Source organism: Tupaia chinensis, unplaced genomic scaffold, assembly GCF_000334495.1.
Source record: "Tupaia chinensis unplaced genomic scaffold, TupChi_1.0 Scaffold144447_1, whole genome shotgun sequence".
NCBI lineage: Eukaryota > Metazoa > Chordata > Mammalia > Scandentia > Tupaiidae > Tupaia > Tupaia belangeri.
Genome location: NW_006204306.1, coordinates 282,779 through 307,401, shown reverse-complemented (window position 1 = coordinate 307,401; position 24,623 = coordinate 282,779).

Sequence of the window (24,623 nt, the reverse complement as noted above, 5' to 3'; positions counted from 1 at the left end):
ATCCGGGTGACAGGCTACAAGAGGTTGGCCAATGCTGGCATCACTTTACGGCAGCTGACTCATAAACATAAGTATCAATGGAGACCATCCTTAGTTTTAGGACTTTCTGAGACTTCCAAGTTGGTATTTAGGCTGGAAGAATACTGGCAACTTGGGAGTCCATCCTCCATTTCCCTGCTTCCTAAGGAAAGCTTGCCTGGTTTAGCTCTGTGTTTTTTTTGTTTTGTTTTTGGAGAGGTTTTCGCTATAGGGCGAGTGTGCTTGCCAGACAGAGAGAGACATTAAAGACAGAAAGTGAGAAATCATCCCCCAGGGGGGATGGTCACGCCACAATCCCTTCTCCTCCGTTCTCCTCTCGGGATCTTGGGCATGCACGCACATGCACCCGGCGTGAGTTTTAAGCCACCGGGTCCGGGACGCGAACCACGGTCGACTACGTGGGAGTCCAGCAACATAGCCATTATGCTAACTGCTGGTTCTCTTCTTTGCTCTTTTCTTAAGACAGGGTCTCATGACCCTCTTTCCACAAACTCCCCAAGTAGCTGGGATTACAGGTCTCACCACAGTACCTGGCCTTTAGGTTAGACTGAGCCTAAAATCTAGGCCTCCCATGTGGTCCCAGTAGGTGGAGCATGGTTTCTTTGCCATCACCGAGGCTGAAGGTCCATAACTTTTTTCTAAAAATATGAAATGTCATTCTCTTTACATTCATTCTTACTGAATTAAGTTTTATCACAGAGCAATACAAACCAATAAAATAAATTAAACTTTGGAAGTATGTTCTAGTTGGAATATTATTAATTCTGTATATTTATAATCTTAAAATACATCCACTGTTCTAATCTCTTAGTGTTCTCATTAATAAGATGCAAGAATATTTGTTGTAGAATTTAGTTCATAGAAGAAATCCAGAGTCCTTTACTTCTTATTTATAATCCCTATTTTTAACTTCTGAAAATTTATCTTTATATATATATATATGATATAATATACATTTAAATTTGGATCCATGGGAATTTTTATTTGTCTCTAAAAAATAGAATAATGAACAGTCATAAAAATACAATGACTTTAATAAAAAATAAAACTCCCTAAATCTATTTAATCTAGCACAGAGAAACATTTATGTAGAAAATGAAACTTAACACTGATCTTTACAAAAAGAATTAAAGTTTATAAAGTAAAACATAAAAAGCCTTTATTCCATATCAGATCCTTCAAATATTATATACTTAAGGTAATAACATTAAATCTTATGTATCATTATACATTTTACTTATATGGAGGGCATGTCTATGACTCAAGTTCGTGTTTGTTTTTTCCTTTGTTGTTGCATGAGTGCACTTGCCAGAGAGAGAAGTGAGAAATCACCCTTTCCGTGCTTCAACCCCTCTTCCTCCCTTGTACCTTCGGGGTTTGGGGCATGCGCAGACACACATATGCCCAACATGCTTTTAAGGGCGCCAGATCTGGGATTCAAATGTGCAGGGGCCATGTGGGATTCAACACCTTAACTACTTGCTGGCCCTCAAGTTTTTAAAGAACATACAAAATAATCATTTTGTTAATAAATGTGTGAAATAACCTTTTCCCATTCAATTATAAATATCTTTGATATTCTTTCACATTTACAAGTATAATTGTACTTTTTTGTTGTTAGAGGGAGCTTGTACTCTCCAGAGAGAAAGACAGAGAGAGAGACACAGAGAGAGACAGAGCCTTCTTTAGGGAGAATGATCACCCTTCAATTACTTTTCCTCCATTTCTCTTTCCTTTCAGGATTTTGGCCACACATACACACACACACCCACACACACACACACACACACACTAGCTCCAGTCAGGATTCTCAATTCACTGGTTCTGGAACTCAAGCCATTGCTGGCCTTGCAGTATTTGGTTGCCTTAACTACCAGCACACAACCTGGGTCTCCTTCTTTACTTTTTAAACAGCTACTTAGTATTTCACTTCATGGAGGTAACATAACCAGTTATCTATGAATGAACTTCCAGGTTTTTTTTTTTAATTTTATGAATATGAATACTCTAATGAGTAATCTTGTTCATGTTGATGGACTTATGAAAATTTATCTTTGCAACACATTTTTACAAGATAAATAGATGGGACAAGGGATATGCTTGCAACTTGCAAATGTTGGCCATTTGTCAAAACACCCTCCACACAAGCTGTTCTTTCTTACATTCCAGCCAGAAAATACCAGAGACCATTTTTTCTGATATCTTCTATAAAACGTATTATTTTCAAGCTGAGATAAGTAAAAAGTGGCACAGGATGAATTTTAATTACATCTCCCGAAAAGATAAACAAATAGTGCACAGGGCCAATGTAAGAGGTGACTTCAAGAAGTTTGCAGAAAAATGGAATTAAAGTACAAGTTTGTTTAGTTACAGAATTTTTTAAATGAATGCATTTTTTAAACACTCATTTTTCAATAACTTTTTGAAGCCCCTTCATATCTTCCCTTCCTCTTCTCTCTCGCTTTTTCTTTTCCTTCTTCTTTTTTTTCCTTTCTTTTCTTTGCTTTTTCTTCACCATCATCTTATATTTCTTAATCTTATATGTAGTCCAGCATAAAAGATTAGGAAATCTTAATAAGCATAATATATGATATTTGTTTTTGTTTTTATAAGTTTGATTATGGAAGTCAGTTATTTTAACAAGTAGATAAACTAGAAAGCATAAAGCACGTATTCTCTAAATTTATACAAAACATAGTATTAGTTGAATATAGCAAAGGGCTTGACAAGGAAAATACTGTGGATATGATATTGGATACTTATTTTGTCTTTTATAATAGGGATCCTAAATTGATTTTCTTACCATATCACACCACACATTATATTTATTTATGGATTTCATAATTTCCTCAGAGGTTCTCTGACATAGGGAAAAGGTATGTCTGTATATTAAAAAAAAAGTGTAATGGCCTATTCTTCCTTTATATATTTATTTGAAATGCATCCTATCTAAGAAGCTTTATGGAGTAAGAATATAAGAGTACTGTCTTGTCAGAATGGTTATCTTGTGTGAAGATTTGGTGAGGAGAGAAATAAAGAAGTTACTATCAAATCATGGTAAATTAAGTTGAAGTTTGAGCTTTAAAGTTCTATTCTGAAGCCTCAGAGAATTAAAGTTCTAACATTTTGAGTAATTCTTGCTAGAGTAAGAAACAAATTAAACTGGGCAGTTTAGTGCCCTCATGGGTTTAATTTATTCAGTGTTATAACTTAAGAGTAAATGTTTGTAAATATATTATTTGAATGCTTAATCAGATGTGATTATTTCACATGACAGATAAACACACTCTTGCCACTTGGCAGGAGCACTATTGGGAAATACAATAAAAATGTATAATGGTCATTCAAGGACATTTTTTCCCCAGAGCCAATATAGTAGACAAGAATATAACACTTCCCTATTGCGTGGTGGAGCACTGCAGTTAATGCATTGTGCTTTCTCTAACTGGAAAGTAAGCCAGAAATTGAGCCATGCATCTAAACAATCATTCTTCTTTTGAATTTGCACCTACTTCAACAATTGACTAGTCATTAGCAAGACTGCTAATCCCTTAAATGAAAAGGATGTCTGAATCCAATTCCTCTCTGTAAATAGGTTTGCATTGCCAAGCTAATTCTGGGAAGCTTTACAAAAGGTTTAATGTTGCATGAATTTGCCCAGTTAAAGATACATTAAAATAAAACTTTATTTTTTTTTCAATAGAATAGTTTGTTTAACATTATGTTCACTTTGAAATGTAAGCAAACCTTGTAGAAAAACAGGGCACATGAAAATTCTTAGGGCTATTTGCTTTGTTCTTGATATCAGGTAAAATAAACCTACAATACACAAAGAACAATGTCTTGAGAAAAATTACTCATAACACTGATATCTATTTCATTAATAACAGAATTATTTTAACTTTTTCTACCATTAATAAATGTCTATTATGAGGAATTTTTAATTATTTACAATGTTGGGTGCTTTTTCAGTGTATACATGGGTCATTGCTTATCTGGATATACATTTTTAAATATGTATACTTTATCCTACGTCTCAAGAAGTAAACATATAAAAATTAACACTTATTTGATTTATCTTCTGTTCATTTTTAAGCAGCCAAATTCAATTATCTTGAAAAAATTGTAGAAGCTATGATTTATAAACAGATATGCGCATAAATTTTATAGGGTGGATTTTATGGGGATGTCCATGAAACCTTTTCCTTCCTTCAGTTATGTTCCCTGAAATAGCTCTAATGAATCCAGGGCCTGTGGGCAAATGCAGAACCATTTATGTGTTATGTTATTTAGTTCACAGAGCACATAAACACTGTCTTTTTATTTTTTGCTGTAGGGTGTGTGTACTTGCTAGGGAGATCCCAGAGGCTAGAGGGAGAAATCACCTCCAAAGGGGGATGACCACACTGCAATCTCTTCTCCATTCTCCATTCAGTATTTTAGTCATACATGCACGTGCGCCCAGCAGGTTTTTCAAGTTGTTGGGTCTAGGACTTGAACTGTGGAGTCAGCCATGTGGGATCCAGAGCCTTAACTGCAACACCAAAACACTATTTTTTAAATTCCATTAGTTCCAATAAGATATGCTAAAAGTTTTGATAATTTAAGGTTTAAATTCCAACTCTAGATACATATAAAAGCCACATAATTTATGTGTGACTAACATGGCCTTCAGCATTTTCAAAAAATTCGTATGTCCTGTAAGAATTCTGTTATATGAATAAAATCACCTTTCTATACTTTTTTTATAGATGAAAACCTGAATTTTGGGGGCTAGCAGGTGACGCAGCTGAATCCCACAAGGTCGAATGTGCAGTTCAAGTGCTAGCTGATGACTTGAAAAATGACATTGGCACATATTCATGCATGCCCAAAACTTTGAGAAGAACATGGAGGAGATGAGAAGGGATCGTTGCATCACCATCCACCCAGGGGTAATTTCTCTCTCTCTCTCTCTGTTTCTCTCTAGTGAGCACATGCACACCACAGTAGAAACTAGAGAGAGGAAAAGAGAGAGAGGGGAGGGAAAAAAAAAACGAAAACTGAAGTTCTGACAAGTTATGTGAAGTACCCAGTCATATGGGTAAAAATTGGCAAAAGTAGGATTCAAATCTGTTTCCTCTCATTTCTCTTATGACTTGGGTACATATGAAGCAAATTTAACTTTACAAAAACACAGAGATACAGACTCAGAATATCAGAGTAGAAGGTAACATTAGAAATAATTGTCACTAAATCTCTTTAACAAATAAAATGGAAAGAGTCCAGATGTCTGTTCTGAGGTCATCTTTATAATGACAAAGCTAGCTTGAATGTTCTCCTCTCAAATTGTAAGTCATCTGGAAAAGGTCTGTCTACTGAGACCTTGAAAATGCTTATGAGACTCAGTCCCCAGCCTCTCTAGCATAGTTAGTAGCATACTGCACTTTGGAGTGGAAGCCACATGCCAATTGCAGTTCAAGTCCTTGGCTACTTGACCTAAAAATGCACCAGGATCCTGCAATCTGGAGGAATGGAAGAAAAGGATTACAGGATGACTAAATCCTGTGAGGGATGCTTTTCTCTGTCACTCTCTTCCTCACACATGCCCTCTATCATGAATTAAACCAAAGAGATATTTGTGAAAAATAATGAAAGTGTGTGAATTAGGAACACTTTGATAATGTTTTAGTTGATGCTATATGGTGGTCCTCAGTAGAGTTCATTTTCAGAAGCAACAAGATTAACAAGAATGGATTCTGTTTTTGTTTCTGTTCTTAGATTTTCATCTTATCTGCTAGATCATGATTGCTTTCTTCAGTCTACTGCAAAATTAAGATCAATTGACAATAGCGTCAATTTCAATTGAATTTACACATTTGTTCTTATTCAAAGTCTAAATTCATCTAGAAGAAAAATGAGGATCATATAGACATGCTCTGACGTTCTATTACTGATACCTTATCCATACTTCATTCTTTATTTTCTCTATTATATCATATTAAGTAAGAAATACACTCATGTGCAAATAGACATGCAAAATCTCTTATACACCCAGCTTGCTCGCTAGCAAGTGTGTCAGTATCACTCCTCTTCACTGTTTTGTCATTGCCTATCAAATTTTTAGTATTGGCAAATTCACTAAGAAAAATGCATTTTCTTAAAGTAGAAAAAGTGACCTATTCAGAATAAGTTCATATACATTTTACTCAAAACTAAAGACTCTTCTTTGTTTTCCCACCTTGATCAATTCAATATAGAAATATAGCCTTTTAAAAAGATGTGGAGGAGTATAAATCACCCAGGGGAATTTTTACAGAGCACATGCTGGTGAAACATCTTCAAATATTGATCTCAGAAAGCAAATGGAACAACACATTGATCTAGGAAGAAAAGGTGGGTGAGAGCAAAAGAACAGGAGATTAACAGTCCCTACAAAGGAGTAAGGCACACCTTGCAGAAAAAGCTGAGGGAAAACTGAAGATGAAAGTGCAGACTGATTTTAATGTGAGACTAAGAAGATTTTGATCAAATTAGTCTTCCTTCAGAAATATAAGGTGAACCTGGCAGCAGAGAATAAATGTTGGAGGAAAGGCCTAAAAGGGAGATAAGTACAACAGTGACTAGAATATTGTTCAAGCTTAATGTCTGACAAAGAGGACGAGAGCAAGTCCAGGGATCTCACCAGGTCTCAGTTTTCTTACATGTACGTGATAAAGCTGATTCGTACCTGAGATCATCAGGTTCTTGTCAAAGGAGTGGCCCTGTATCCAACCCCCAGACTTTTCTTTGGACAAAGTCATCAGTTCAAACAATGTACAAGTTTGTTTCCAATTCTAAATAACCATTGTGTTTCCTTAGATATGACCTCATCAAATGTGACAAAATGAGAGTCTCTCTGGCTGCATGGATCATCACAGAATATAATTGACTTAAAAAAAAATAAGTGAAAAGTGCATAGTGGTTTGCATCCTGGTAAATTATTTTGATAAATGGCATCATCATCTATCCCCTCACTAAATCCACAGTGCTTGCATTCTTTCCCCTTTCCTTTCTCTCTTTCCTCTTCCCTTGTTACTACCAGATACTCACATATACTCAACCTGGGAGCAAGTCCTGTAATACTACTACCCACCTACCTCTCAGAATTTTCCCCCAGTTTGCAAAGCTAATGCTCAGGTCATGCACCCATGTACTCTTTCAGAAATAGTGTAATAATCCTTCTAATCCTGCCCCCCCAGTTCCAATCTCCCCAATTTATTGGGTTGTCAGAAAAGTCATGACACATTTTACATGAATGAAATAAAAATGAAAAACAGAAAAAAAATACTCAGGACTTTTCAGACAACTCAATACTTTTATGCTGCATTACTAAGACAGAGATCACGAACACTAATCTGAAACCTTCCAGTGCTCTCCATTTTGTAGAGACATCCTGTCCAGTATGGTAATGACAAATCACACATGGCTCTCTTGAACACTCTCAATAGAATTGTTCAAATTGAGAAGCTTTGTAAAAATAAAGTATGCACCTTATTTCAAAGACTTATGGGAATACAGACAGCAAAATATCCCATGAATATTGTTTATTTTGTTTATTTATTGAGTTACTATTTTGGTTATATTAGGTTAAATGTTTCATTATTAAAAATAATTTGCTCATTTAGTTCTGTCTGTTGGGTTGTCAGAAAAGTCATGATGTACTGTTCTGACAACCCAATAGTCTTAATGTGTCTACTTGAAAATTAAAGATTACATGTGTGATGAGCATAATGTTTCTATTCGACAAGGTTTTCTACACATAATTGGGAGGATACCAAATGAAAGTAAAAGGTGATACTTCTTGTACAGAAGTTGGGAAAAAATGTACTATTCAAAGTGCTAAGACTTGTTCTTTTTTTTCCTCTTTCTCTTATCATGACCTGTCTTATTTGTTACTCACTATGCACTCTCTTTAAAATGTGTACAGATTGTGCAAGTGCAGTTCTAGTTAAGGACAAATGCAGAGTGCAGACCCGTGCCTGAGCTCCCACGACTTCCTTCACCTATGGCTCACCGGCTTCTACATTACCCCTTCTGACTGCACTGGTTCTACATCCATGAAGTGTAAGTCCTCAAAGACAAACTGTATGTTTTGATCCATTTGTATCAAGAAATAAATTCATTGGTTCAATATCAGCATTTTCGTAAAATAGGAAATATCTGAAAACAGTAGTAAATATAATATCAGAGTATATATGAACTAGTGAAATATAAATGCTATTTGTAACATTTTTGTGATAGGTGTGTGTGTATGTTTGTGTGTGTGCAAGTTCATACATGCACAAAGTGATATAATAAAGTGTGTCCTCTGTGAGCTGTACTCAAAGCTTGAAAGATAATGAAGTATAAAAGATATGCCCCTTTATTATCCTGCCTATACCTGTGTTTCTACACTAAAATCCGTAAATTTCAGCCCTGTCATTTAGATGATGAAACCATACTCAGACAGTGGTGGTGAAAATCAGTGTCTTTGGAATGAGATTAGGATTAAGAATATTAGGGCGAGGGACCAGCAGTTAGTATAATGACTATGTCGCTGGACTCCCATGTATTCGGCTGTGGTTTGAGTCAGAGGCTTAAAACTCACACCAGGCATATATGCATGCATGCCCAAAATCCAGATAGGAGAATGGAGGAGAAGAGATTGTGGTGTGGTCTTCCTCCCTGGGGGAGGGGAGAAGGGGTGACTTCTCACTTTCTCTCTCTCACGGTCTTTCTGGTGAGTGCACGCCCCCTACAGCAAAATCCTCTCAAAAAAAAAAGAAAAAAAAAAACAGAATATTAGGGCTAGGCCCCTATGATTGACTCCTGGTGAGTTTATAAAGAGAAAAAAAAAATGACAGCAGAACAAATCCATAGACACAGACACATGTTTTCATACTTCCATCATGCTGCGGCATATCCTTACCAGATATGGGAACTTGAACCTCCAAACAATAAACCAATATTTGTATTTTTACGTCACCTAGTTTCAGGTAATTTGTTATTAACAAAATAGTGAACTAAAACAGAAACTCAATACTGTGAAGTGAGATTTTGCTAATAACAAATTTCTGAAAATGTGTAAGTGCTTTAGAACTGAGTAATGGGCAGAGGTTGGAAGCATCTAGATTCCAGTGCAGGCTCAGAAGAATAGTTTAGAAATAAATTGAAACATTGTAGACACTGATTAAATGGTAGTAATGAGAAGGTTGATAGAGATATGGAAAGTAGGGCTGGCAGGTGGCATGATGGTTAAGGTGCTGGACTTCCACATGGCTGACCACAAACCGAACCTGGTGATTTTCTCACTCTGTGTGTGTGTGTGTCTCTCTCTCTGGTCAAATTAAAAAATAGCAATAATAATGATAAGTAAAATTAGATAAATAATTCTTTTTAAAAATATGGACAGTAAAGGCAATTCTATAGAGTTTGCAGAGAAAAATGAGAAATATCTTGTTGGAAATTGGAGAAATGATCATCAATGTTAAATCTTAGCAAAGAATTTGGCTGCACTGTGTCCGTGTCCTAAGTTATTTTGGAATGCTGAATCTAACGGTGCTGAAAATCTGGAAAATGAAATTTCAAAGCAAGGTATGAAAGGAATGGGTAGTGTGTGTATATGTGTGTCTATGTGTGAAATATACAGTAAAATTAAAGAGCAAAAAGATGACTTAAAGCTTAAAAATTATGATAAAAGAGAAACAGCAGGAAAAAAAAAAAAGGAAATTCATAACCAGGCCATGTGTTGAAGAATGAAAGAGCATTTTACAGGATAGAAAATTAATAGTGCAGCCCAGTTACCAGTTGCTAAAGAGATTAGCAGAAGTAGAAGGGATCCAGGTGATAATTGTCAAGCCAATTGGAGAAAAGTCCTAAGGGAATTTAAGAGCTCTTCCACTCTGAGGGTTGTATCTCCATTCTAAATATTCATTCTTTGCTGTGAGAAGCTTGTTGGCCTGATGTAGATCCACTTGTCTATTTTTGGGAATATCGCCTGTACTCTGTAAAAATTTGTATTCTAGAGAATGACATCAGAAGATTCAACTGTCAGTAAAATAAACTATAGAATGCACTAAAATAGTCAAATTGAGTCACAAAACAAGTTGAACAATAACAAAAAGTCTGAGGGTGGAGGTGGTATCAGTATTCAGAGTGGCTAAAATAAGTACAGTTTTCAATAAAAAATTATTAGATGTGCAAAGAAGAGGGAAAGTCACCTCCACACATTATAAAAAGAGAGTAATAAAAAATGTCTCTGAGAAAAAGAAAGGGTTGGATTTGTAAACAAATAATTCACAGCAACTATTAACAATACATTTGACACACAGAAGAAAATACACTTAAAGTAAAGGCAGGTATAATGGCAATATCTCATAGAAAGAGAATATTAGAAAAACAACAAATTAAAAAAGAGAACCATTTAAAAATTTTGAAATTAAAACTAAGAATAATTGAAATTAAGAAGTTAGTATTGAGAGGCTCCAGAGTAGATTCAAAGTGGCAGGAGTAACTAGTGAGCTTAAAGAGGTAGATTATGTGGTCTAAAGAGGTGAGGAAAAAAGAAAAAAAAAAAGAATGACTCAAAACCTCATGAAATATTGGGAACCAGCAGTTAGCGTAATGGCTATGTCGCTGGACTCCCACGTAGTTGACCGCGATTCACGTCCCGGACCCGGTGGCTTAAAACTCACTCCGGGCGCATGTGCGTGCATGCCCAAGATCCCGAGAGGAGAATGGAGGAGAAGGAATTGTGGCGTGACCATCCCCTCTGGGGGGTGATTTCTCGCTTTCTGTCTCTATGTCTCTCTCTGTCTGTCTGGCGAGCGCACGCGCCCTATAGCAAAAATCTCTCCAAAAAAAAAAACCTCATGAAATATTATACATCATTAAATACACCAATATACATGTAATAGAATAGCCAAAAGAAGAGGAGAGAAATAGAGAACAATATCCCCAACAAAGAATTGACAGGCCGACCCTATAGTCTAATGGTTAAGGGAGTTGGCTTCCACAGGGCCAACCATGATTCTAATCCTGCCTCAGGTGACTTGGAAAACATGCCAAGCATGTGTGTGTATGCATACCCCAAATCCTAACAGGATGGAGAAATGTAGAAGAAGAGATTGCTTTGTCACTTTGCCACACTAGAGGGTACTATCTTTCTCTCCCTCTCTCTCTTTTCCTAGAGTGTATGCATCCTCTGGCAATTGAAAATAATTGCTGAAAAAGCCCAAAATATATTGAAAGAAAACTAACTTGCATTTCTGGGTAACTCAAAAAACTTCAAATAGCAGAAACACAAAGGAACCCACAAAACAGAAACACTATAGTAAAAATGCTGAAAGACAGAAGACAGAGAAAACTTAAAAGGAGTAAGAAAAGAACTATTTGTCGCATATGATGAAAACTCAGTATGATTAACGACCTAGTTGTAGCTTTAGTCTTTTGACCTAATGTCCATCTACATATCTATACTTACTCTTGCTGATATGAGAGAACTTCAAAAAGTTCATGGGAGAAAAATGAAATTAAGAGATAAAAATAAAAAGCATAAACTTAATTTTCAATTTAAGTTCCATCAAGTTTGAGGTACTTTTGAAAGTGACAATACCAACCATTTAGTCCATCCCTAAAGAAGTGAGGGTCCTCAGAATTTAGCCATGTTGATGTAGTCTTTTTTGGATTATTAACTGAAGAAAATAGTTGCCCTTTAAGTATTTTTAAAGATTAGGAATAAAAGAAGTCAGAGGGAGTCAAATCAGGATGGTAAGGTAGATGACTAATGGTATTTTTAATCAAAACACTCACAAAGTTGCTGTTTTTTAAAAGACTTACTTCATTTTATTTATTGTTATTATCATTATTTTAATTTGTAACAGGGCATGTGTGTTTGAGAGATAGAGAAATTGAGAAAGCAAGACACCAGGTCCAGGACCCAAAGAGCAGTCTGTCATGTGGGAGTCCAACTCCTTAACCACCACACCACCTTCTGGCCCCAAGATGCTCTTGTTTGATGAGAGGAATGAGCTAGAGCATTACAGTGGCAAAGATTTGTTTGGTAAAACGTTCTTAAATGCTTTTCTGTTAAAACTTTGGCTCACTCTCTCAAAACAGTATTATAATAAGATGGTAATATCCTTTGGCCCTTAAGAAGTCAACAAGCAATATGCCTTGAACATCTCAAAAAAGTTGATACTGAGACCAGCAGATGGTATAATGTCACTGGACTCTCATGTGGCAGATCATGGTTTAAGTTTCAACTGGTGACTTTAAAATCATATCAGGAGAAAGTACGTGCATGCCCATGATCCTGGGAGGAGAAAGGAGAAGGGATTGCGACATAGCCTTTCCTCCTGGGGGCTGATTTCTCAATTTCCATCTCACTGTCTCTGTCTCACTGTCTGGCAAGTGCATGCACCTAAAGGCAAAAACATCGAAGAAGAAGAAGAAGAAGAAGAAGAAGAAGCAGAAAGCTGCTATGACCTTTGCTCTTCATTCATGTGTTTTTGCTTTGACTGAACTACTTCTACATCCTTGTAGCCACTGTTTACATTATGCTTTGTCTTCAGAATTATCCTGGTAAAGACATGTTTTATCTTGTATTATAATTCTTTAAAGAAATGCTTCAGGATCTTGATCTCACTTTCGAATTTCTATTGAAAGCTCTGGTCTTGTCCAGGTGCAATTGGTTTGACACATATTATATAAAAAAATTTGCTGAACTTCAAATCTTGAGTCAGAATTGTGTAAACTGAACCAATTGAGTTGTTTGTGGTGTGGGCTATTGTTTCTGCTGTTAATCTTTGGTTCTCTTCAGTTAGGGAATGGACAAGATGAAATTTTTCTTTGCAAGTTGTGAATCCTCTATCACTGCAGGACTCATCCTCAATATGCACCTGTCCTTTCTTAAAATGAGTTACCAAGTTGGATGCTGCTGATGACTGGAATATTGTCCCTCTAAATTTTTCCTACAGCATCAATGATTTCACCATTCTTTCACCCAAACTTCATCATGAACTTGATGTTTGTTCTTGCTTGAACTTTAGCTGAATTTATGTTGTTTTGACAGGAGCTCTTTTCAAATTGATGTCTTACCGTTTTAGGTCTCAACTAGAATACAGTTCAGATATGTTATAACTACTTCTACTGACTTAGTTCAAGTTTACTTTGATGCAAAATATTTTTGAAATCTATACATAGGTTTTTTTTTTTTTTCACAGTGTGAGTTTCCATGAACTATTTGAAGATCCCCTTATAACAACTTATATTTATGTATCATAATCATCCAAAATACATAGTTTATATTATGATTCACCGTTAGGGTTCTACAGTCTATAAAGTTATACAAATGTGTAAGGACATGTATCCATTTATCATGCAAAATATTTGTAATGCCCTAAAAATCTTCTGTGATGTACTCTTCTATTCCTCTCCAGCTCTTTTTAATCACTGATCTTTTTGATGTCTCTGTAATTTTGCCTTTACTATATGTCATATATTTGGAATAAATCAGTAGGCAGCTTTTTTGGATTGGCTTCCTTAACTTAGTAATATGTATTTAAGGATCCTCCATCTCTACATAGCTTCCTAGCTCACTGCTTTTCAGTGCTGATTAATCTTTCATTGATTAGATGTAACACAGTTTGATAATCCATTTAACAATTGAAGAACATCTTGTTTGCTTCCAAGTTTAGTTAACTATGAATTAAACTGCTACATATTAATACACCCTTGTGTGTATTTGGTATGGAAACACGTTTTCCACTACAATAGGTAAATACCAAGTACTGTGACTACTAAGTCGTATGAAAGATTGTGTTTAGTTTTGCAATCATCTACCAAACTATCTTCCAAAGTGGCTGTATCAATTTGCATTCTCACCAGGAACGAATAAGATTTCCTTCAGCTCCACTTCCTTGCCAGCATTTGCTATTGTCAGTGTTCCAGATTTTGGCCATTGTAATAGATGTGTAGTGACATGTCACTGTTGTTTTAATTTCCACTTCCCTAACAAAATATGATGTGCACAATCTCCCCATATGCTTACTTGCCACATGTATTTTCTTTGATGAGGTGTCTGTTTAGGTCTTTGACCTGTTTTATCAAGTTGTTTGTCCTCTTACAATTGAGTGCATGATTTTTGTTCTTGTTTTTATTTTTATGTACTTTAGATAACAGTATTATATCAGATGTGTCTTTTGTGATTATTTTCTCTCAGCCTGTGGCTTTAATTTTCTTGACAAAGTTATGTTTGTTATAATTTGCTAGAGGGCACATGTGCTCATAGTAAAGAGTTAAAGAGAGGTAAATAAAATAGAGGGGAGGGAGAAAGATAGTGAGGGTAAGGATAGTTATGCTACAATCCCTTTTCCACCATTTCTCCCTCTTTTGGGGATTTTGGGCATACACATAGGTCCAGCATGTTTCTCAAGCCACCAGGTTTGGTACTCAACTGTGTAGTCATCAGTGTGGGATCTAGCCACTTAAACCATCATGCCACTGCATGGCCCAAAGATTTTGATTTGAATGAAGTTCATCTTTCTTTCATAGACTATGGCTTCGAAGTTTTATTTAAAGTCATTGCCATTGCCAATATCATATGTTTTCTTCCAGGTGTTTATAGTTTTGCATTTTACATTTAAGTGTAAGTTTCATTTTGTCTTAATTTTTGTGATAGGTATAAGGACTATGTCAACATTAACTTTTTTTTTCTCTTGCCTGTGGATGTCCAACTATTCCAGCACTGTTTGTTGAAAAGATCATCTTTGCTTCATCATAATGCCTTTGCTGTTTTGTGAAAGATCAGTTGAATATATGTGGATCTATTTCTGGGCCCTCTCTTCTGTTATAATGATTAATTGTCTATTCTTTATTAATGCCAAATTTCATTTGTTTCTATAACTTTATAATAAGCCTTGAAATTGGGTTATGCTAGTCTTGTAACTTAGTTTTCTCATTCAATATTATGTTGGCTATTCTGGGTCTTTTCCCTTTCCATATGAATATTAGAATCAGTTAGTTGATATTCACAAATCAATTTACTGAGAGTTTGATTGAGATCCACTGAATCTATATATCAAGTGGGTAGATTCTGTTATCTTGACTATTTGAGTCTTTCTTTACATAAACACAAAATATCTATTTATTTATCTAATTTCTTTCATCAGGCTTTTACAATTTTTCTTTTACAGATTGTTACTATTTTAACTTTATGTCTACATATTTCTTTTTTGGAGGGTGCTAACATATATAGTATTTTATTTTTAATTTCACTTGTTTTGTACTAGTATCTAGAAAAATGATCAACTTTATTGTATTAATCTATGGCCTACAACCTTGCTGTAATCACTTATTCATTATTGAAGTTTTTCTGTTGACTATTGAATTTTCTAGATAGGCAACCATGTTATCTACAAATAAAGAGAGTTTTATTCTTTTTTGATTGGTATAGTATTTATTTTTATTTCTTATTTTAGCTAGTACTTCCAGTACAGTGTAGGAAAGGAATAATGAGAAGATATATATCCTTGTTGTGTTCCTTACCTTCCTTAGTGGCAAAACTTTGAGTTTTTACTGTTAAGTATGGTGTTGGGTATAGAATTTTTATAGATAATCTTTATCAAGTTGAGGAAGCTCCTCTCTGTTTCTAGTTTACTGAGAGTTTTTATCACGAATGGTGTTGAATATTGTGAAATGCTTTTCCTGCACCTATGGATATATTTATGCGATTTTCTTTTTTTAGGTTGTCGATGTGATGGATTATTTTAATTCATTTCTAAACATTAAATCATTCTTGCTTTCTGGGAAAAATCTCACTTGGTGTTTGCTTTTAATATAATTTTTTAAGTATCTAAAGTTGTTTTTTTTAATTTGAGTTAAGAAAAATATTAAATCATCCTAGTGATTAAGTAGTTTTCTTTTCTTTTTTTTTTTTTTTAAGGTGGTTTTAGTCTTAGGGCAAATGCACTCACCAGAAAGAGACAAAGACAGTGAGAGGGAAACAGAAATCATCCCCCAGGGAAGATAGCCACACCAAAATCCCTTCTCCTCCATTTTCCTCCTAGGATCTTGGACATGCACATTCATGTACCCTGTGTGATTTTTCAAGCCACTGGGTCTGGCTCTCTAACTGCAGTCTGCCATGTGGGAGTCCAGCAGCTTAACTGATAGGCCATCTGCTGGCCCCAGGCAGTTTTATTTCATTAGTCAAACTATTATATTATGAATACATTTTTTCAAAGGGCACAATTGTGTTTTTAAAATACAATGAATATTCTTCCTACTCAAGGAACTTTTATACATATACTAGAGTCTTTTTGCATTTTATGCATTTTTAAACTTACTTTTGTGATTATTCTATTTCTATGCATACTAAAATTTTGTATTATCTATCATATTTTCTGAAAAAAAAATATCCAGCAGCATCAGTTCACTTATTCCTTCATTTTTTGGCTATTGCTCTATTTCACAAACTTACCAGTAAAATTGAGAAATTTTTAGTAGGGCAGACTGAGTTAAGATTTTGAGCCCAACTTGAGCATGTTATGATATTTTAGATAGGCTAGGACATTGAAACTGAGTTTGGAAAGAAGTAGAAAGCTAAATAAATAAAATTCAGCACCATTTAAATTCTGTTTGGATTTCAGGATATTTTATTTTATTTTGTACAGTCAATTGCATACATCATTTAGCTTGCAAAGTGAATGTTTCAACAGGAATACATTTCTCACCAGTCCAGTTGGGAATACTATAAATGTTATTATCAACTGATAAACCCATTTCTTTGTCCCATAAATGTTTTGCCTCTCGATTTTTCTCCTTAATGTCTTTCCTTAAGCTCCCCCCCTTCTCCCTCTCTCTTCCCACATTGTGTCTGGTATCTATAACCATTTTCTATGTTTTCATATCCTCTAGTCTTTCAGTTTTGCCCATAGAATGCAGATATTTTAAGAGATGAATCCAGAATTAATCTTGAGTATCTGCTTGGATAATTACTTTGTTAAAAATGTTAGTCACCAAGATTAAGGAGAGAGCAAGACTGAATTGGATTAATAACTTTTAGGGGGTCTGTTTTCTTTTTGATAATGTTATTTTCAATTCACTATAATGCATTAGAACTTTTCAAATGACTGTTAGGGGTCCCAAGGGCTGCTATAAAAGAGTAATGAACTTGGAAGTCATCATTGCCTGCTTGAAATGAGGAAAGAAAATACATTTATCTACTGGAAGTTTCAAAAACAAAAGAGAATAAGTAAGAAATGTCACCATTTATAGGCTTGCAGAAAAAAGAACCCACGAAACAAATTATGATTGATTCCTGAAACAGAAGGATGAAAACAAAACAAAACAAAACAGCAAGAGACAGGTTTCACAGAAGAAAAAAGAAGGTGGAAGGAATTTTAATGTTCTTGATTTCAAGAATCAATATTGTCAGATGTTCTAGGTGTCAAGTAATAAAAATAAAAAATATTTTGAAATTGGTAAGTAGAAATCTCATTAATTATTCTGAGAAGAGCTATTTTGGAAGTTAGACCTCTGGGTACTGAAAGTATAAGAGAAATATGGAAACAGGAAAATTATTGATAGAGTTGACAACTTCTTTGTGATGATGTGAATGTTTACTACAGGATATTTAAATGTCAAACAAAAGAGATAAAAAGATAACTATGAGTAGAAAAGGTACATGGTAGGTTTAGAGGAAAATTTAAATTGGGTACAGGTGAAATTATTATTGATGATCTGGAGATGGAAATTCTTTCATATACATAAGACATATAATATTTCTTAATTCGGTTCTAATGGTATTTTTCTATATAGAATTTTTGCTATTTTAGTTCTAACATAAATAGTCTATTATTTCAAAATCCAGTCATTGTAAGTGTGAAAAAATACTGCAGTAAATTTATCACAACAGAGATCAATGTTAAAGACTGGGAAAAAATACAGACTTACTATAGCATAAAATTAAATATTTGTATAATTTTGAAGATAACAGAAATTATGTTCAACATTCAAATATTTGAAGCATTTATCAAATTTAAGTCACTATTTGAAAAAAAAAAAATAGAGATTAACGTAACATGATCAAGGAATAAGCTTTCCTAGGCACTTCTGTGGTGACACAGGTTGTAGGTTGGATGCTGCAGCAAAATGCTGGATCCATATAGGAGGCCCAGGTTAGGATCCCAGGTTGACCTGAGCATGTTGAGTGCACTCGTATATGCCCATAATCCTAGTCTACTGGGGAAGAAGAGTAGGATAGCAGTTTAGCAGAACTCTGGTGGAGTGCCTCTTTCTCACTCTCAATCTCACATGAAATAAATGAATTTTAAAAAAAAAATAAATCCACCCAATCAGGTTTTGAATGATACCTTCAATGATGTAATAATTAACCTACAAAATAAGAATTAAGGCTAAAGGCAATTATAATAAGCAATATACATTTTAAAATACTTGAAAAATTAAATAATATTAATTTCAAATTACAAAAATGAGAAAATAAAAAAGGCTAGATTCTCAATAAAAGATAAAAAACAACAGTAAGTATAAAGATCTTCAGGTCTGAGTAAAAAAGCATTATTTGAGTAAATATTTTTATATTACTAATAAATATATATATATGTCAAAATCCTCCAAAGAGAAGGCTTACTTTCTGTCCCACTTTTCTCTTAAATAATCCTCTTCTTTCAAAGAGATAAAAACTGAACTAAAAATATGTAGAAAACCAGAACTATAAAAATAATACACATGAGGATCTATGAAGTCAACCTAAGTCATTCAATTTAAAAAAAGCTTTAGACACTCCTATTACAAAACAAGAAAATATGATAGAATGATTAAGAATTATGAATATCTGTGAAATATTTAAATGTCAAAAAAGAGATAGATAACTGTTCACCATGTTAAAAGATAATTAAAAATAATCCATTTTGATCATTCTCAATTTTGTTTTTATTGAACTGAAGTACTTAGACATATTTTCTTCTGAGAATACTGGTAGTTAATAAAATCTGTGAGCTCTTGAATATCTGAAAATATTTCATGTTGTTAGCTCACTGAATTATGTACTATAGAATTATATTGTCAATTTAAGTTTCACAAAAAACTCTGTATGCCCTGCTCTGTTATCAACAATAAATTTTATAACATTAAAAGAAAAAAAAAAAACTGATGTGGGGCCAGTAGGTAGTGTAGTAGTTAAGGTGCTAGACTCCCACATGGCTGGCTGTGGTTCAGTTCCTGGACCCAGCAGATTAAAACTCACACCGAGAATATGTACATGTGCGTGTATGCCCAAAGTCTTGAGAGAATAGAGGAGAAGGGACTGCAGTGTGACCATCCCCCTCTGTGGGGAGGCGTGAATTCTCACTTTCTGTCTGTCTCTCTCTGTCACTTCGGTGAGTCCACATGTCCTACAGTAAAAAATCTCTATAAAAGAAATAAATTAAATAATGATGTAATTCAAATTCTAATTTTTATAGATGTTTTTATTTTTAAAATTTTAATATTGGTTCTGAAATTTTACTCATATGCTCTCTTATGTATGTAGCTATACATTGTATCTAGTATCCACAGGATCTTTTACTCTGAAAATTGGACTTTTTAAGCATTAGTAAAAATTCTATTATAGCCACACTTTTTATTTTCCTCTTGTGACTCTTATTTGATAGAGGGTAGGATTTTTGGGTATTCTTTCCATTTTTTCTAATGTATTTGAAATATAGGCCTTATATTTGTAATATTACACTTATTTCATGGTAGTTTCTCTGGGTCAAGCTTCTGATCACTAATTCAGTTTTTAGCATTATTTATCCATCAACTTAACTTTTTAATTATTTTTCTCTTTTGTCCCACCTGATTTTAGTTTACAAGAATACTAATAATTTTCTTATAGATAAAGCATTTTTTTAATCTTTTAGAAATGCTGTATCAACAACAGTCCTGAGAAAAAATATTTCTATAGAAAAAAGACACTGATGTTTAAGAATTGGAAAATGATTCATGAGTTGGTCTTGGAATGAGTAGAATTTTTAGGCATATTATAACAAATTAACTTTACTTGAAAATTCACTTTTGGGCCAGCAGTTGGAGTAGTAATTAAGAGGTTGGTCTCCTATATGGCCAACCAAGGTTTTGGACCCCAGTGGCTTGCTTGAAAAATCACACCAGGTGAGTATGTGTGTGAGCCCAAAATCCTCAGAGGATATGAAGGAGAAGAGATTGAAGTGTGACCATTCTTCCTGGGAAATTATTTCTCACTTTTTCTCTCTCTGTCTCTCTAGCAAGCACAGATGACATAGAGCACATTCTATGACAAAAACCTAACCAAAATAAAAAAAAACTTTTTAATATACATAAAATATGTTTTTACTTTGTAATTTATATTTTCAGAGTCTAACCATGGCTATTAAAAATAAACAATAAAATTGTAAAGAAATAATTATGTCAATTTAAAAAAATCATAACTTTTTAGTGGCTTATAAAATGGCAAATCAAAAATTCATTAAAATACTATAGTCAAAGAAAATGTCATGCTAAAGGACAACCACATACTTAAAAATATGATGTAATGTTTTGAACTTTGCAATTAGTGTATGTCTAATTTATGTATGTAGTAATTACTTGGTTCATATGCAATGAATTCTACTATTGATATTTCTGATTCTTTGGCCTTTTATTGTTATATTCATATCTTGTCAAAGGGGAAAGTAATTGCAAGTGCGTTTCAAATAGATGGTTTAAATTTATATGATTTTTTTCATCTAAGTTAAATAATTAATCTCTATATTATTCAGAAGTCTCTGTTAATTGAATACAGTCATAAATAGACAAATTAAAATGAATAAATATTTTGGGATATTAAAATATTAAGTATCATTCATAAATATGTTGTGATATTTGGAATTTGGGTGGTGGAAGTCTGAAATTATGAAATTCCTATTTTGCTTCTGAGCGTGGCCAGACAAAATGCTTGCTGCATTTTAGAGGACATTGTTCACATTGCAAACAGTGAAAGCATTTTATTCTAAAGAGATTTGGTTATTCTAGCTTGGTCAATCATTATTCTCATCCATTGTCCACAGAGTATGAAATCATCTTCTGGCGATATCTCCTTCTTCCTTGGACAAATTAGAGGCCCACTAAAGTTATAAATACTAGGGCAGGGAAAATGATCACAGGAAGTGAAGATGTAGATGCTGGCACCACATATAGGAAAACATCATTTCTGATATAAGCAAGAATTTTAAAGGGAGCTTCCAGGGCCAACAGGTGGCCTACTGGTTAAGGTGCTGGACTCCCATATGGCTGACCATGGTTCATGTCCCAGACTTCATGGCTTGAAAATCATGCTGGCATGTGTGTATGTGTGCCAAAATCCCAGGAGGAGAATTGAGAAGGGACTGAGAGACTGTGGTGTGGCCATCCCCTTGGGGCTTGGGGAGGTGACTTCTCACTTTCCTTCTATCTCTGTCTGTTCTCTATGGCAAGTCCACACACCCTATGACATATAAACACACACACACACACACACACACACACACACACACACACACAGGGGAGTTTCCTTCTCCCACTATTTTCAGATTGTTATCTAGGAAATTCTGATTAGATTTAGTTTCCCTGTGGGAGCCTGAATTTGATATTAGAAATTAAATAATAGTAGACACTCAGTCCTGCTTTATAGTCAATATTAAGAATCAATAACTACGGGGAAGTTGTCAGATGTTCTTAGAGGTGAAATTTAATTGTTTAAAAAATGGAGCCTGGAAGACAGTAATCATCAAATCCTGGTCAGCTGGTGTATTATGTTGGACAAACTCACCAGCAGAAAAAGGTATTAAAGCTAAGAGGCAATCCCGGGTGACCTTCATAAGTAGCTCTCAATGACCTAGGAAGTCTTTCTCAAAGATCTAATTTATCATCAGGGCATTGTGGCACAGATAAATATCTTCCGAGAGAGATCATTGTTTAGAATAAGAACAATCACTGCCTTGCACATTTGCATATATAAGGAGGTTTGGAGTGAGTTTACTCGTCCTCATGTAAACCTCAGTAGAATGCCAGTGACTTCTTCTATGCTGTCACGCTGCCTGACAGCTCAGTGTTTGATCTCTGAGTAACTCTCCTACACCCAAGATGATCACAGGGCACTGTTTCTATTCTTCATCAGCTTTCATGTCAGGCAAAATATTTACACAGGACATAGGTATTTGTAATTTCTATTAGCTTCTCATTCATTTCAAAGTCTTTGCCCCTTACTGTCTGCTTTTTTCCCCAAACCTGTCCTTTACCGAATGCAAACTTAGTGCTGGATCAGATTGGATAAATAATTTCTGGAACATGATCTCATTATTTTGGCCTCTTCCCAGGAGTGGATACTTTGTTCTGTCATTGCTTCAGTTACAATTCCACTCATTGCCCCCCTTCCAAACTTTGTCCCTGCTTGCTCCCAAACACTAGCCATTCTATATTTGGGGAGTTACTTTGATAGTTCCCGCATGAATTGAGAGCTGGGACAGTCACCGAGAAAGTCACAGTGCCCTCATTGAGGACATCGTTAGGGACAAAGGATGACAAACAAGAAATCTAGACTGCGCTCATTTTCTTCACAGTGTTGTCTCAGATAAGAAAACCAGATTGCATAGGAAATGATCACTAGCAAGAGTAATATACACCATATAGAATACTGTAACATTTCAATTTTTTTTCAATAAAATATGATTTGTCTGAGATGATTGTCTTTAGGGTGGTGGTGCCAAATAGTAAGAGCAATTAAGCTGATAGGAATATGAGTAAATAGACTAATCTTTGCTTTAGAATAACATGTTGGTTTGCCATTGTCACTTTTTTTACTGATTTTAAGTTGTTTTTCTATGTGGTTTGGGTCTCAGACCTGGCAGCTTGAAAATCTTGTTGGGTAGGTGTACATGTGTGCCCTAAATCTCAGGAGGAGAATAAAAGAGAAGGGATTGCAGTGTAATCTTTCCCTCCTAGGGGGCAATCTCTCTCTCTCTCTTTCTCCAGTGAGTACATGTACCCTATGGCCAATACTTAAAAAAAAATTAAATATTTTACTTTCAAATAATTTAACTCACATAAAAGATGCTTAAATAGTTGTGTTCCCATGTGCCTTTTTTATCTAGATGTCTCCAATGACAACATTTAGATAAGCAGAGTATAATGATCAAAACAAGGCCATTAACATTTAGTTAGCGCAATACTATTGATACAGTGTTATTTGTACAATGCTTTTAACTGTACTACAATCATTATTCAGATTGTACCAGTGATTACACATGTAGTACTCTCCTTAGAGTTGTGTTACAGGTACACCACCACCTGCCTCCTGTTATTTTTAATTAATTATATGTCCTAGGATTCCATTACTGAACATTATAACTCAGTAGTGGTTTCATTTGGATAAGTTTTCCTAAATGTATATGTAAATGATATGAAATGGATTTGTTATTATACATTTATTCAAACGTTTTTTGTACAAGACCAAGTTTTTAAAATAAAATATTAAATATATTAGTTGCTTTGGTATTTAATACATATTTTGAAAATTCTTCAATTGCTCCCTGGCTTAAAATAAAAAGACTCTTATGTTTCTACTCACTACTAGTCAGTTAGTATAATATGCATTAGTTTGCCTCAACCCTCAACATGTAAAATAGTGTGTTTATACATAGAAGATAGAACATCAAGATAAACAAGCACAGTTAAGGTAAATTTAAATTAATAAAATGGAAAGTTGTCTTTATAGGATAGAGAAGCTGAAAGTTGTCTTTATAGGATAGAGAAGATGAAAGAATTTACTACCATCGAATCAGTGAAGAGCAATCTTCATGAGAAAAAAAAGGGTCAAAAAGCAACAGAGCAAGTTCTATGTGCTAAAGGACAGAATCGCCTTTATCTGACATGTGAGTTTCCCTCCACAGGTTGATAACCATTAAACACATTCAGAAAGAATGAGTATGAGTAGTAATTTTTTAGATAAAAATTCTTATATGAATAACATGATAGGCAGCATGGTACCCCATTAAACATGCCTATATCCTGAACCTGTGCTTATTTTAACCTTTTCTTGTTTTTTTAAAATTTTGTTAGAGGGCTTGTGTGTTTATCAGATAGAGAGAGAAAAAGAGAGAGAGAAAGTGAGAACGCACCCTCCATGGAGAATCGTCATGCAGCAATCCATTCTCCTCCATTTATCCTTCCTTTTCAGATCTTGGGCACCCATGGAGACATGCGTGATGTGTTTTCAGCCCTCTGATCCAGACCTCAAACTGCAGTCTACCACATGGAATCTAACTCCCTTAACCACCATGCCCTGCATGCCTGCCTCTGTTTATCCTAAATGTTAGAAGAAAGTTGACAAATGTGATTAAAGATCTAAGATAAGTATTATCTCATTTTATCTTGATAAGCCTTATGAAACAAGAAGCCCACCCAGAAGGAAGCAGTAGGATTAGCATCAAGAGAATGTAGCCTGACAAAGAGGCCAGGGTCAGATTGGTGCAGGGCCACAAGCCAAGCAAAGCAGACGCCTAGAAACTGGAAAAGCAAGAGCTTGCATT